This window comes from Tenrec ecaudatus, chromosome 7 (assembly GCF_050624435.1).
Source record: "Tenrec ecaudatus isolate mTenEca1 chromosome 7, mTenEca1.hap1, whole genome shotgun sequence".
Taxonomy (NCBI): Eukaryota; Metazoa; Chordata; class Mammalia; order Afrosoricida; family Tenrecidae; genus Tenrec; species Tenrec ecaudatus.
The window spans coordinates 40,125,804-40,141,100 of NC_134536.1; the positions used below are offsets into that span (position 1 = coordinate 40,125,804).

Genomic DNA, 15,297 nt, shown 5'->3' on the forward strand with positions numbered 1-15,297 from the left:
CTTTATTTCAAGAGGTAATCATGCATCAATAAAACATCCCAGCCCAGTCCAACCCAAGTCCACAAATATGATCCTAGTCCATAAATCCCTCTTCGGACTCACAAGCCATATGCAATGAAGTGGAATGCAGGAAGCTCAGAGGCCAGTGGGTGCAGAGCTGTGTGGATCCCATGGCAGTGGCCACATAACAGGGCTCACACAGGCCTCAGCATGGCTCATCAACGGGAAGGTGAAGGCAGAGTGAGAGAGGAATGGGCCAGGGGGCCATTTATCTGGTTGCACCTCCAAAGGAAGTCATCAATTGCAACCTGACTGACAGGCTAACTTCCACTTCTTACAGGTGCCACATCTTCTTACAGGTGCCATGTTGGCACAAAAACCTACCATCTCATAGGACATGGGAATACTGATAGCTTGAGGAATAGCCTGGGTTCCAGATATATTCTTCTTCATGGTACTATCTCCCTGTGGTAATCAGGATCAATCATATCACCCCAAATTATTTGGAGGTATTTTTACCTTCCACTCCAATAAACTCAGTGTTATGTTGTCAGGTGGAATATTTCCCCCTTTGGAACAAATATCCGCAGACTTGAAGAACATAGAACCTTGGGGAAAGGTGCAGAAAGCAAAAGTTTTGTGAGTGCATCACTCAGAACAATAGTGGCAGTGCCACTCTCCTTTCCACTACTTGGTTGCTGGATCTATGAATCTGGGCTCGTGGAGAAGCAGCAGCATGGATTAGTGGCTGGTTTTGAGAGCATATCTAACCTCGAGGAGAACATTTTCCCAGCTCTTCAAAGTACTGTCACCTAGCTGGTGCCATAAATCTTGTGCTTTTAGAAGGCCATTCAATCTTCCTGATAAAAGCCGGAAGCTTCAGGATGATGGGGAACATGGCAAGGCCTGTGAATTCAATGAGCACGGGTTCATTCCTGCACTTCATTTGCTGTAAAGTGAGTCTCTTGATCCAAGGCTATGTGAAATACCAGGCATACTGTAAATTCATGGATGGTAGTTTTGGCAGAAGCATTGAATACAGAGAAGGCAATTCATGTTCAGAATGTGTGTCTCTTCCAGTAAGAACAAAATACTGCTCTTTCATGGAATTGGTCAAATGAAACCAACCTGCCCCAGGGGTTGCAGATTGATCTCCCCGAGGAACGGTCTCATATTCAGACTCTGTGTTGGTCTTTGCTGCTGGTCCATTGGGCAATAACAGGAGTGGCTGAAGAGATGATGATTTGTTTCCATAGAACATGTGATCCTATCCACTTGGTTGTTAACTTCCTCTTCTGCTGAAGTAACTTTGGTGAGCATTCATATTAATATTTTTTGCCCATTCAGAAAAGTTCTTTTTGTATTGTTGGCCTTGCTAGTTGAAGACAAACTGCTTCTGGTGAAATGGAATTGAAAAAGAGACATGGGCAAGATTAACAGTTGCATACTAGGTACCAGAAGATGGTTCCGGTGCTCAAGCAATGAAACCACATCTGGAAGACCAGCTGCAATTGGAATCACCACCTGGTTAAATTTATGACAATATACTGTTATTTCCCAAGAAATCATATATATATATGAGGGGGTACCCAAAATACCTGGATTATTTTTTCAAAGCTAGGTATTTAAAATTTTTACAAAACAACCTTAGCACATTCAAAGTACTCTCCATTACACTTTATGCATTTGTCAGATCGGCAATTCCATTCTTGGAAATATTTTTCAAACTCATTTGTTTGGATGGCTGACAGCACCTTCCTTGTTTTTGTTTGTTTTGTTTAAATAATTTTATTGGGTGCTCATACAACTCTTATCACAATCCATATATCCATCCATTGTGTCAAGCACTTAAAAATTATTTTATTGGGGACTTGTACAATTCTTATCATAATCCATACATCCATCTATTGGGTCAAGCACTTTTGTACATTTGTTTCCCTCATCATTCTCAAAACACATGCTTTCTACTTGAGCCCTTGGTATCAGTTCTTCATTCCCCCCCTCCCCACTCCCTGCTCCACCATTAACCCTTGATAATTTATAAATTATTATTTTGTCGTATTTTATACCATCCTATATCTCTCTTCACCCACTTCTCCACTTGTTTTTCCTTTACCTCTTCTATGTCATCAAATCACTGTCCTTTCATATCCCTCTTCATTCACAGGAAAAAAGAGTCATGGAAACAGAAAGAAGTCACACAGAGTGAGTAAGGTATGTGGAGCAACAGAGGCATGCTGTATTTAGCCAAAAAATGGTGCACTGAGATGGCTGTGCGAGCAGGTACATTGCTGCAATAGCAAACCCAGTCATCTGTCGGCCACAAATCAAGCCTTTTTTTGTCCCACACTGTTGTGCAATTTTTTCAGAACCTTTAAATAGAAAGCTTGATTAACAGTCTGATCTGGTGGAATGAACACCAAATGCACTGAGTCCACATTTTTATCCATTCAGGAAATTGATGGACATCTAGAACAAGGTTTGTCCTCAATCAACATTTCACCTTTTTAAAATGAGAAAACCACTCATACACTTGAGGTTTTCCCCATTGTGCTGTCCTTGTAAACTGTGCTCACCTTCACAACATTGAGTTGTTTGATGCTCATCTAGTGGAGGAAATGTGTACTATGAAAAGCTCTACTCAGCGGAGCTTTTTCCTTAAAAAAAAAGAAAAGAAAGAAAATCTCTTTCTATATAATCTGTGTGCATGTATATATGTATACATATATGTACACACATATATACATACATAGATATTTGCACAGGTCAAATAGGTATGTGGGAGTATGTTGGGAACCATCATCTTTACATCTTTCAAAGGTGGCACTAATCTTTGTAATTCTTCTAGGAATGGTGTATTGCTTTTGGCTTATAATTTTTCTAGATAGATACAGTTATAATGGTTTGATGTTGGCTTTACCTATCATTAAATTTTTTTTAATTTAACACATTTTAGTAGGTCTTATTCACTATATACAGGATTCTCTGAAGAATGTAGACAGTTGACACAGGCAATCCAGGACAGATGATCCCTTCAGGTCTAGTGCTGAGAGTGGTGATACCAGGAGAGTGGAGAGAGAGTGGGGTAGACAGGGGAAACAGATTACAAGGATCTACATACAACTTCCTCCCTAGGAGATGGACAACAAAAAATGGGTGAAGGGAGACGTCAGACTGTGTAAGATATGAAAAAATAATAATTTATAAATTACCAAGGGTTCATGAGGGAGGGGATAGCAGGGAGGGAAGGGAAAAAATGAGGAACTGATACCAAGGGCTCAAGTAGAAAGCAAATGTTTTGAGAATGATGATGGCAACACATGTACAAATGTGCTTGACACAATGGATGTATGTATGGAATGTGATGAGTTGTACAACCCCCCCATAAAATGATTTTTTTAAATGTAGATAGTTGATAGCCAGGTGAACTTAAGTGACCTCAAACATTAAAGGCTGCTCTAGGCTCTACATGTTGATGGTCTTGGCTGACTTCACATCCTCAATCTCAGAAGATAGCTAGCAGTACATGAGAGGAGAACGTAACACCTCTGTGGTTTTGAGTTCCAGGGTTGTGGCCTGAATACCAAGGTCTTCTAAGCTAGCCAGGTGAGGGAGTTTCATGTCTGTGATGTGAGCCTGCTCTTGTGGTCCAGGACTTAAACAGATTCATCTAAAAGAACCTTGCCATCAATCGATAGGCAAAGTGTGGCAAGGGGTATGGGAGGAAGGGTCTGCCAGCCACAGCAAAGATGTAGTGCATCAGGTCCAAGAGGATGTACCAGTTTGGCCCAGTGAAGGCAAAGGTTTTCCCTTTGGCATCTGGATCCTTAATTGTGTTAATAATTCATTTGGATACCTCTATAACGTAAGAGGATATTGGTTGTTTCTCTGTATTCAGGCCCAAAGAGAAAACAGACACTCCACCAAGCCAGCGAATACTTGCAAATAGCTGAGGAATCCGTCTTCTCTTCCCATGATATCTGATGGCTTTATGACAGAGGCTTCTGGAAATGCATCTCTAGCTTTTTTCTCACCAACAGACTTAATCCTCAGTTATCTACAAGAGCTTTTAATAGGAGCATGCAGATGAGAATCGTGAATCAACGTCTCAACTCTGATTTCCTTAGACACGAGCAAGTTCTTGGGGAATCTTCACAAAGACATCTTCAAAATCAAAGTTTTTAGTTTCCCATTCTTGCCCAACAAGATGATGACCACACTGCTGTGCTCCCATGGCTCTTTGGATTGAATCTTTGTCTCTCCCATTCCATTCCAGGAAGATAAGCTAGCCCAGATAACCCATGGGGTGAAGGTGCATGAAGTCATGTAGAGCACACCGATAGGGTGTGACTCCATATGTCCAAGGTGGTTGATAAGAAATGTATCGGCCTAGGAATGCTGTTGCTTCAAATACAATGGCCACGACCCAACTGACTGAAGAAGGCCCACTTTTCCCATGAGGCATGAGTGCATGATGGAGCTGGCTCTGGCGTGGGCCATGAAACATGTATGTGGCTACTGCTGTATTGCCAGAACATGATCTTGGGAGGTGCTGGACAACCCAGGGATATATGGCAGCTGCCAACTTCTCCCACAATCTTGTCAGGGATCCAGTATGGGATTTCTGACATCTGTTGGTATGTCTATTTAAATTACAAAGAGAGTTTGGGAGCCAATTACACCCACTCTGAAATGAACATGAGCTAAGATTCCATTAATAACTTGACTTCCATATTTCCCCACTCTGATTGGTAGGCCTTCAAAATGCATCGAGTCTCCTGGAATTTGTGTCAATTTAGAGCCAGGGTCTAGTAATCCTTGGAAAGTTTAAGGGATTGTAACTCTCTAGTCTGGCCTTTGGACTGCGACTGCTGTTCTCTTGACCTAGAATGTCTTCACTTGTACAGAAAACGTAAATATTTAGTAGGGGTCCCCTTTATTTCATTCCTGGAGACACTCTGCTTAAGTGGTCAATGAGATAAGGCGATATGACTTGTCTTAGACTATTCATGCAAACACACCCACTATACCTGTCAATTAAGTGCTTCCACTTAGCCCCTCCCACCACAGGGCCCAATCAGCCCCATTGTAGTTAGGTGTTTTAAGCATGAAGAATCTACTTACTGGACCCATATTAGCAAACTCAAACTGATCCAACTTTATGTTCTGAGCAACATGATCCTACATCTTTAATAGTCATTTTCACACTTATTTTACAGGTTTCTGTTTATACAATTAGAAAAAAAAACACACAAGCATCTTTTGGAGTGTGGCACTTCTCTTCCTGGTCATGATTTTTGTTTCACTTTGTGGGATTCTCTAAAAGTTAAGTCTAGTTATAGGTCTAAAAGCCATAATGTGTGGTAGGAGTGTTTTCAGGGAACAATCATTTAGCATTGTAATCCAGCCATCCTTGTAAGACAGTTTGTTTGGTTTTCAACAATATTAACCTGTTACTATGAGAAATAAGGCTCTCTTTCAGGGACTAAGGTCTTTTAAGCAGTGGTTTCACCTTGACTCCGAAATCTGAGCACATCTCTTTCCTTTAATGCTATAGCTATTGTAAGTAGGACCCACCGACTATTTTCTCTATCATCTCATCCTGACAAAATTACAGAGAAGGGTCAAATGCACAATCACCTAGAGCATCGGTTCTCAACCTGTGGGTCACGACTCCTTTGGGGGTCCAACAACCCTTTCACAGGGGTCACCTGATTTATAACTATATCAAAATTACAGTTATGAGGTAGCAACAACAATACTTTTATGGTTGGGGGTGTCACCGCAACATGAGGAACTGTATCAAAGGGTTGTGGCCTTAGGAAGTTTGAGAACCGCTGATATGCTTTCCAACAATACTTACCGGTAATCTATTGATGGTTATATTTTGTGAATTAATATTGCTATTTCAAGCTAAAAGCAGAAAACACATCCTTAGGATATTTTTATGTAAAACCACTCTTGACACCAAGTGATTTAGGCTGGGTTCTCTAGAGAAGTAAAACCAATGAAACATATATTACATAAAGAGAGAGGTTTATGTCAAGGAAATGACTCTCAAAGTTATAGAAGTGACTAGATCCAAGTCCATGGATCAGATATTAGTGGGGAGGAATCTTCTGAATATGTAGATACAGAGGTTGATGAACCCAAGGACTGTAACTGGCTTGTGGCTCAGAGGTGGATGAATACTAGGCTGGCAGGCAAGATACAAGATGATGATGAATCCCAGGATCTGTAGGCAAAACTGCAGGCTATCGGGTACTTCTGAAGTACCCTAGGGCAACAAGCTATTTGCAGGATCCAGAGTCAGCAACAAGCAAGTAAGCTTTTCCACAGCATCTATTTATATTGGAAGCAGCCACACCCTTGGAGAGTTCTCATCATGGGAGATTACTTAGTCTTAGCTGTCAAAGTGCAAGGAATCCTGGTTTAGGCAATTTATACGAAATCTAAATGTTTACATCTATGATGGACAGGTTTCAGGGGATCTTCTGGAGTAAGAGAAGCCTAGGAAAGAAGTAGGCAGCCCACTTTTGAGGGATTAAGCATTGAAATCCTATGACTAGCAAAAGTACATTATCTGATAAAGTACTAGCAGTTGAGTCCCTCAAGTTCAAATTAACTCAAAATGAGATTGAGGAAGAAGTTCCTCTTCAGAGAAGGGTCGACCTTAATACTGTGGATGAAGCAAAGCTTTCAGAACCGTTACTTGCTAGTGGGGCATGGCTCATAATGAAAAGAAACACCTGCAGGCATCCATCAATAATTAGATCATAAAATCTACAAAGTATAAATCCAGGAAAATTGTCAGCCATAAAAATGAAATTAAATGCATGAAGATCAATATCCTAGGCATCAGTGGGCTGAAATGGACTGGCTAGTGTCCTTTTTTATTGTCCATTTTGAATCAGAAAAGCATATGGTTTACTATGCTGGGAATGATAAACTGAAGAATGTTGGAGTCACTTTCACCATCAAAAAAGGACATTTCAAGATTTATATCAAAGTACAATGCTATATAAAAAGAATAATATTTATTGCCACAAAGAAAATTATTATTCACATTTACAAACCCACCACTAAAACCAGTGATGATGAAATTGAAGAATTCTTCTTCAACTTCTTTAGTCTGAAGCTGATAGATTATGCTTTGATAGTTACTGTTGATTGGAATGCAAATGTTGTAAACCGAGAGGAAGGATCGGTAGTAGGAAAAACATGGCCTTGGTGATAAAAATGAAGGTGGACCTCATGTAATGGTGTTCTGCAACAGCAACTGCTTCAAAGCCAATACATTATTTTTCAACAACAAAAATGGTGACTAACATGTAAACCTCACTGGAAGGAATACATAGGGATCAAAATGGCTACTTTGTGAGAAGGGATGGAGAAGCTCAGTATTATCAGTTAAAACAAGACCAAGAGCAGCAGACTTTGGAGCGGGCCACCCATTGTTCCTATGGAAATTCAGGTTAAAGCCAAAGAAAACAAAAATGAGTCCACAAGAGTCAACATGTGACTTTAACTGTATTACAACTGGATTTACCCTTTCAAGAACAAATTTACCACAATGAACCCCAATTTCCAAAGAATAAGAGAGTTTGGGATGACATCAAGAATATCACACACCAAAAAGTTATTAAGAAGACAAGAAGGAAAGAAGCGACCAAAGCTTATGTCAGAAGAAACTCTGAAACTTGTTCTTACATAAGAAGGGCTAAAGCAAGTGGAAGATCTTCCTCTTTGCAGACCAACTGATTTGTCAAACATGTGTCCTTCTCTCGGGAATGGGCCCTTCTGACATATCCAAAGTACACATGATGCCGTCTTGCCATTCTCTCTCTTAAGGATCATCCAGACTGTACTTACGCCAAGAGGATTTGTTCATTCTTCTGCCAAATCCATGATACTTTCAATATGCTTTGCCTTTGATTCATATAGTAGGTATCCATTAAAGGACACTTGAATTCTGAATGACTTTTTTACATTTTTGTATTGGGCTACGTGTTTTGTTTTTATTTCTGAGGGTAACTAAAAATTATTCGACAAAGTCATAGAAAAACCTGTATTAAACAAAAATATTGAAAGGTGAACTTATATTATTCTTGCCATAGCCCTTATCATGATCTACACACTTCTGAAGGCTATGTGACCCCTCCTCAAATAATTTGGAGCTGTTTCATTTATACCACATCGAAATGGCGTTTGGGGCAAGCTAGAGGGACTCAAATCATGTTCCTTTTCACTGCTCTTTGAGTCTGAGGAAACCAGAAGAAGCTGAAAGGGCCAGGAGCAGTGCTGTGGAATCCACGGGCTAAAGTTTCCAACTACACTCTCATAGAAAGCCCTTCTTGAAGAATGAGCAGGTGCATTGTTGTGGGAAAAAAATCCTCAGTACTACTTCTACAGATTTTTCCTCACCAATGGAATTTTCAATTTTCTTACAGTTTCTTCTTAGTAAGTCCCTGTGACCATCTGTGTCTTTACAATTCTTAAAACAAACTGACCAACCAACCAAACAAAAAAACATTGTCATAACCTTCTGAGCTGATCTAGCTGCCTTTACCTTAGTTGGCCCAATGGACCCATCAGAACCACTGTTTCGGTTGGAAAGTTTTTGAAAGGCACCCTAACTAGATTAAGACATGTGTGTCACTAAGACACATCTACTGATCACAGACACGTTTAAACATGTTTTGTTTGAAATAAGCTCATGAGTGCATAGACTGGAACCCCAGTATTGATACTTTTGTTTTCTCCTCATATAATGGACATTCTCATGACATGCAATATGGACGCAGTCAGTGAAGTATGGAGGAAACCATATTGGTTGGCATTTACATTGGAATTATTTTTTGGAGAAAAGCATGGCAACCATAATTTAAAAATATATATGTGCTGGTTAAAGACATTTTGGTAAGGTGTAGTGGTTTGTCTGTTGGTCTACTAATCAGAAGGTCACCAGTTCAAAACCACCAGCCACTCATTGAATAAAGATGAGATTTTTCTATTTTCTACAGAGTTACAGTGTCAGAAACCCACAGAAGTAGTTCTACCCTGTCCTTTAGGGTCATTATGAGTCCAAATTGATTTAATAGCAGTGAGTTTTTTGTTTGTTTTGAAATTATTTTTATGTAATAGTGTCTTCCATGTTAAAATGATTATATGTTTGGGGCCTTAAAGGCTTGAAGATAAACAAGTGGCCATCTAGTTGAGAAGCATCAAAGCCACATGGAAGAAGCAAACCAGCATGTTTGACCACAAGGTGCAGAAGGGACCAGTTATCAGACATCAAAGAACTAAAAATCATATCAATAGGTGCCCACCTCCCTGATATGATCAATAAAGACAAACGTGTGCATGGGCAAATGTGGTGAAGAAAGCTGATGGTGCCCAGCTATCAAAAGATATATTGTCTGGGGTCTTAAAGGCTCGAAGATAAACAAGTGGCCTTCTAGCTCAGAAGCAACAATGCCCACATGGAAGAAACACACCAGCCTGTGTGATCACAAGCTGTCGAAGGGATCAGGTATTAAGCATCAAAGAACAAAAAAATCATATCATTGAAAATGTGGGTGAGTGCAGAGTGGAGACTCAAAGTCCAATGGTCGCCAACCAGACACCCCTTACTGAAGGGTTGTGAGGAGGAGATGAACCAGGCAGGGTACAGGGTAGCAATGATGAAACATATAACTTTCCTTTAGTTCTTAAATACTCCCCCTCCCCAACCCACTATCATGATCCAAATTCTTCTTTACAAATCTGGCTAGACCAGTGGGTATACATAGTCACAGATAGCAACTTGAAACACAGGGAATCCAGGACAGAGGACTCCTCCAGGACCAGTGGTGAGAGTGGTGATGCCTGGAGGGTGGAGAGAATGTGGGGTAGAAAGGAGGAACAGATTACAAGAATCTATGTATAGTCTCCTCCCTGGGGGAGGGACAGCAGAGCAGAAGGCAGTGGGAGATGTTGGACAGTGTAATATATGACAAAAATAATAATAATTTATGAATGATGAAGGGTTTGTGAGGTGGGGGGTGGGGAGGGAGGGGGAAAATGAGCAGCAGATATTAAGGGCTCAAGCAGAAGGCAAATGTTTTGAGAACGATGATGGCAACAAATTACATATGTTCTTGACACAATGGATGTATATATGGATTATGATAAGAATTGTACGAGCCCCCAATAAAATGATTTTAAAAGATTATATACATATTGCTACCATTGAAAGAATCCCAAAAAGCATTATAAATATTTTAAAGGATTAAAATTCATATTCTGTATTTTGGATATATAGTGTATGTCTTGCATATTTATATAAAATTAAATAATTAAAATAAAGGTATGATTGAATTTGTGCACATTTAAGCTTTTTAAAATTAGGAAGACTAATAGGAAATTGTCCATTTGGAGAAGGTGTTGGGGAGAGAGCAGAAGAAAAGAAAATAAGGCCTTTCACTGTCCATTTTGTAATTTTCTGTCTCATTTACATTTTGTTCCTGTTAAGAGGTTGATGAGAAGAAAGACTAGGTTCTATATTTTGAGGGCTATTTATAGTTTGTACTTAAGGAATTTTAAAAAATCCCCAAACACCACAATGCAGTCATTTTTAAGGCACATTTTAAAAAGTGGATATGCATAGTCTGACTCATTTATAAATTACTAGCCCTCCTTGTTGAATATCTAAATGGGTTGCAATATTTGTGAAATTCTAATATTGAGATGAGTATTTGATTTGTATTTTTAAAATTATAGTTTTGGAAGTAAAATTGTTGCTGAGTGAAATTTTGTGAAACATGCCACTGATAACCCTGCTAAAAAGGTCTTACAATACTCTCCTGAGAACCACCAGAGGTTTAGTGTGCAAGCTTGAAATTAGAAATGTGGGAAAACTGCATTGTTCTACACACAGGAGAGACATTTGAACCCAGAGCGGCCGGCTGCTTCTGAAAGGCCACAGCGCTGAAATGGAGCAGCTCCGTTCTGCGCTCACGGGGGTCCCCGCAAGGCAGCAAAGCATCGTCGGCAGCTTAACTTCAATAAAGAGGAAGGGAGAAGTCAAGTCGATGTGAGACGGTGTTCTCCAAGAATGCGATCCTACCCCAGGAGGGATTTTTTTTAAAGGCTCGGTAACCACCTTTTTTTTTTTCTTTTCCTAAAAAGTTGAATGATAACATAGTGAAACAATGTCAAGATACAATACGGGAGCTTGAGGCTGATTACACAGCAGAATATATACAGGAGGATTAGCAGAAACCACGGGGAAGACTTGAGTTTCCCCACCCAGAGCACTGGGAATAGTCAAAAGTAACTAGCTTTCTAAGCAGCAGGGCTTCCTACCTCTCCTTTAGAGCCCCCGCCCCTCCTCTGAGGACATCAGTGTTATTGGCATTGGATACACATTATCAAATTGCCTCCCGGAGAGAGTGTCACATTTATGCTTTCCTAACAGTGGAGGAATAGACCTGATTCCTTCCGATATCACCAAGAGTAGGCACTTTGATAGAAAAAGAAACCATTTTCTCATTTAATTACATATCTTGCAGTTTTTAAATGGTTGACGACTTTTATATATTTATCTCATTTTATGGAGAAAACAGAAGTCCTTAACCAGGACTTTCTTCATCATTCCAACCCAGTGTAATAATAATTTTAGCTGGTGTCTAGCCATAAGGACCATCTGGTGAAACACTTGCCAGGAGCCTTGGTGGCAGAGTGGGTTACATGTTGGGCTGCAAGGAGAGCTGTTAGAAGCTACCAGCTGCTCCTTGGGAGAAAAATGAGGCTCTCTGCTCGGTGGGATTTATAGTCTTGGACACCCAGAGGGGCAGCTCTACATTTTCTTGCAAGGTGCCATGAGTCAAAATCTACTCAATGGCAGTGAGGGAGTGAATTATATAACATTTGGCAGGCCCATGTTGAGGGTCCTGAACATCGATGGCCTGTGCTGTGCCAAAATGCAGTCAATTACTATGGTTCTTTCGATCAGAACCCTTAGGTAATGTATTGTAAATTCTAGCCTATAGACCTGTGGTTATAATCCCATTTTGGAAGCAGTTCTGTTGTAAGATTAAGGTTGAACGTGTTGAATTTCCAGTTTTGTAGAACATGTGAACCAAGCCATCACTCTGCTTCCTTGGGAATATGGTTTGCTCAAAGATAAAAACCACACCTCCATTAAAGTCAATTCTTTGGGTATAAGGGGCACCTCAGAAACGTAGAGAAATCCCAGAACCATCAGAAGAAGATTCACCGATGAAGCATATTTGAGATTTCTGTCTGAATCGGCAGAAGTTGAGGCCAGAATCTATAGAGGTTGTGCAAAGGAGACCATAAGACAGAGCAAAGGAACCAAGCCAAGAGGAGAAGCCGTGTCAAGGAGACCAGGTGACAGAGGAGGCACTGTGCTGTGGCTGCAGACCGTGAGTAGAGACAACAGACTATGAAGCAGGCAGAAGTGAAGGTATCGCATGTGAAGAGGCTGAAGTCTGCAGAGAGAGGTGGCTATTGACCGCAGAGAGGTGTTGCTATGGACCAGCGGCTGTATTTTACTCTTTAGTGATTCTGACTTATGGCAACCTGTGAACTTCCTTACTAAGCCTACCTGAGTCACAAGTCTTGTCTGTGAGTTCTGTGTGACCACTGCAATGAATGATCATGGCCAGCATGGAGGTCGCGTGTTGAGGGAGAAAATGAGGGTGGCAGAGTAGGTAGAGAAAGATGGAGAGTGGAGGCAGCCTGGCTTCTGCCTCACGGGAACAGGAGAGCCTGAGGAGATCGGATATTCCTCCTCTCTCTTTACTCCTTGGGAGGAAGGCCACTTCTTACTATGGCTCTTCTTCCCAAGTCCCTGTAGCACCCAACAAATGATGGAAGGGAGCAATGAAAGCAGGGCATGTGTAACACTAGCACAGGAGACTGGTCATTTGTCATAAGCATCCTTCTGGCTCTTAGGGATGAGTTATCTCTGAAGCAGAAGCAGAGAGAAAAACCCCAAGGGCTGTGGAAGAGCAGGTTCAAAATCTCTGTCTGAATTTCAGCGGCCTGCAAGACTGGACACCTGACAATGAGGAGCAGCCGCAAGCCTGAAGGTACCTTCTCATCTGGCCTGAGACTATGGATTTGTGGGACTGTGACTGAGTGAAAGGCTCGCTTCCTAGCCTGTGCAGGGAAAGACCAAGGGACCTTGTGGCTGAGAGACTGAGAAGAGTTGAGAAGGGGAGACTTGGTTGCTAGCCGAGGAGACCAATGACTGTCTCCTTCTTGTTTGCTGATCCTGATGTGTGCTAACCTATTGACTTTCATAATGACCTCCCTGAATTATGAGTATCATCTGTGAGTTCCATGAGGCCATTAGAACAAATTCCCATATGCAGCATAGACATAGAGTGATGTGGGAAGAATAGTTGACGATGGACGAGGTAAAGAACAATGGAGCAGGGAAGCAGGACCTACTGTGGCCTAGAGGCAGTAGGGAAACAAACGGAAGACTTATATGTTCACTTCCATAGCCATTTCCCACACTTAGGACCCTTCCTCTGTTTATCCATACACTCAAAAGGAGTATGAGTTATAAACTCAAAAACCAAACTTTCTGACATTGAGTCCATTCTGATTCATAGTATCCCTATAGGACAGGGTAGAGCTGCCCCTGTGGGCTTCTGAGACTGTAACTCTTGACAGGAGTAGAAAGCCTCTTCTTCCTTCCATGGAACCGATGGTGGTTTCAAACTCCTGACCTTGTGGTTAGCAGCCCAACACTTAACCACTACATCATCAAGGCTCTTTCCACATGAGTTATATGACAGATTGAATGAAAAAGTATTGCTATGAATGATTTCAAAGAGTATGCTGCAAATGCAAGGGTATGTTCAAACTGAGATGTGTTTTGGTTTGCTTTTTTGCAATTCCCGATACATTATGGATCATGTGATCCTGGTGCCTCTGGTGTGTGGCTGACAAGAGAGAGCGGAATGTGATTTTGTTAAGCTGGGTTCTCTAGGGTCATAAAGCCAGTTATGCTTACATGTGTATGTATATAGAAAGAGATTGATATCAAGTAATTGCTCACACAGTTGTAAAGTGTGTAGGTTCAGTCCAGTCCAAGTCTGTGGGTTAAATAGCAAGCTGGAGATATCTCCAGATGCGTGTAGCTGCAGGGACCAATGGACCAAGAAGCAGGAAGACAAAGAAGGAAGACCACAGGCTAGTAGATGCAGAGCTGAATGAAGTCAAGATCAGCAGTCTGCTGTTGATTCTGGGATCAGCAAGCAGTATGACAGGAGGTCAACAAACTGGATGCAGGACCTAGACTGAGCAGCAGAAGGGAGCTAGCTTCCCCACAGTATCAATCTATGCTGAGTAGGCCACACCCAACCGAAATGTTCCTTCTATTGTACCAAGACTGTGACCACATTAAGCTGATACTCCATCCTACTCTTCGCACAGCTGCTCCGCTGCTTCACGGTAGATCCCATCATGGAGTTGACCACGCTGTACTCTATGACATCCTTGGAGAATCCTGGTCTACCCCTGTTCACATGAACACTAACACAGTGAGGTTTTACCCAATTGGTTTGAAATGAAAAACAAAATATAATTGTTTTACATGAGATTTGTAAAATGGTATCAATTTCATTTAGTGCCCTGTCAGTTCCCTTCCACTCTGTCATTTGCTTTTCCTGTGTCCTGTGTGCTTGACATGTATGGGTTTTTGCTCTGGACAAACTGGTGGGCCTGTTGTGTTGATGTCCTAAGCGTGTTCTTACCTCTCATTAGATAATCCATTCTCAACATTGGTATGGGCCATATACTTTTTATTGTTTTTACAAATGTTAACTCATTAAAAATTCACACTAAAAAGACAACAACAAAGAAAAAACCCTAGTACATACTCTATACCCCCAGAAAGTCCATACTTTCATCAAGTGGGGAAATGGAAGAAGGTGTATTTGAGCCTCATTCCCTAGTCTCATTCCTAATTAGCTCTGCCTTTGTCCATCTTATACAAACCTACTCACTGTGTGAGCATTCCTCTCCTACCAGAGCTCAATCTTTACCCTCACTTTTGGATTATAATAAATTGGTGTCTGGCGATTATAAATGCATGAGTAGACTTGCTGCATGTCATTCGTGTGTGTGTGTGGGCACTGTTATTGAGGTGAATTAAAAAGCACTTTTATGAATTTAGACAACATAATGTGATGCACACTATCATACAGAATAATTTCCTTGCCCTTAAAATTTCCTGTTTATCCCGTACATTCTGCCCTTCCTTTCACAACGCCCCTG

At 41.1% G+C, this 15,297-nt stretch overlaps 1 pseudogene; it reads right to left on the reverse strand.

The window, feature by feature from the left end:
• Positions 1-3,465: 3,465 nt before the first annotated feature.
• On the reverse strand, positions 3,466-14,815 carry LOC142452355 (NADH dehydrogenase [ubiquinone] 1 alpha subcomplex subunit 9, mitochondrial pseudogene; annotated as a pseudogene).
• Positions 14,816-15,297: the final 482 nt, after the last annotated feature.